The sequence below is a fragment of the Anopheles coustani genome, chromosome 2 (genome assembly GCF_943734705.1).
Source record: "Anopheles coustani chromosome 2, idAnoCousDA_361_x.2, whole genome shotgun sequence".
NCBI lineage: Eukaryota > Metazoa > Arthropoda > Insecta > Diptera > Culicidae > Anopheles > Anopheles coustani.
The window spans coordinates 10,049,270-10,050,328 of record NC_071289.1 but is presented as its reverse complement, the minus strand read 5'-3'; the positions used below and the strand labels follow the sequence as shown (position 1 = coordinate 10,050,328).

Here is a 1,059-nt window from a genome sequence, read left to right as displayed (position 1 = left end):
TAATAGGTGTAAGAATATAATGCACCATTTTTCAATTAATGACAGCAATCACAATCGTTCGAAAAGATTCATTTCAGAAGAATTTCTCTACTAAAAGAGCATTATTCCGGTTGCTAAGATGTTAAACTTGAGATTGTTAACCTGTTTTCCCGCCGGTCGATTCGGTTCCACTTCCACATCGCATGTTCACTTTCACTGGAACGGTAAAGCTGTCGCTCAGCACTTGAAACGAATACCTGCACGCAACAAGACGGTCAGTAATAGCACGGGCTCGTTGGTCTAGGGGTATGATTTTCGCTTAGGGTGCGAGAGGTCCCGGGTTCAAATCCCGGACGAGCCCACCGATTTGGAATCTTTTTAGTCGACATTTTGGTTATTCGAAGCCTTATCCCATAGTTCTGATATAGTTGGTGTACGTTCAGCTGTTTTAGACCGCCCGACCACCCCTCCTCCCGTTCTCTCCTTCATCTTCTGGCTACCATTGTGTAAAGTTTTATTGTTTAATTTAGTTTACTTTAAACTGGATCACTTAACCTATTCAGTTATTAAATAACATTCTAATTATATCGTACATTCAATGTTATCTAAGTTTGATTGAACTGATTAAACTGTTATGTTTTTTTTCATTACGTCAAATGATTCTTCAAGATTTGTGGATCATTTTTACACCTTCAAACGTCTTCACTTCTACTCCTCTTCTACACTCACTTAAACGTCAAACGTCTGAAGGTGTAATAACGAACCATGGTTTAGCATGGGGAATAATTCTGGGCTTAATCACTAACCCCATCCACGGCGCGACAACATGTATTTAAATTTACAATGCAATTTCGCTCGCTACAACTTCCTCAATAACCACGTCCACGCCTCACTGCTTCCCGCGCCGCTCGACATCCACGCCGACATCTGCAGTCAGTACGCCAAAATCACGCCATTGCCTGGCACTTACGCGGGCCGCCCACTGCCACGCCTGTCGTTAACCGAGTCTGCCACCGCAACTCCCCATTCCCATCGCCCTCCATTCCCTCGCTCACCCCACCACACCATTGACCATTGCAG

The 1,059-nt window shown here is 44.0% G+C and overlaps 1 non-coding gene across 1 annotated transcript; it reads left to right on the top strand.

The window, feature by feature from the left end:
• Positions 1–268: 268 nt before the first annotated feature.
• Trnap-agg (transfer RNA proline (anticodon AGG)) lies at positions 269–340 on the top strand. The gene has a single exon. It is a non-coding gene; the product is annotated as a tRNA-Pro (tRNA).
• Positions 341–1,059: the final 719 nt, after the last annotated feature.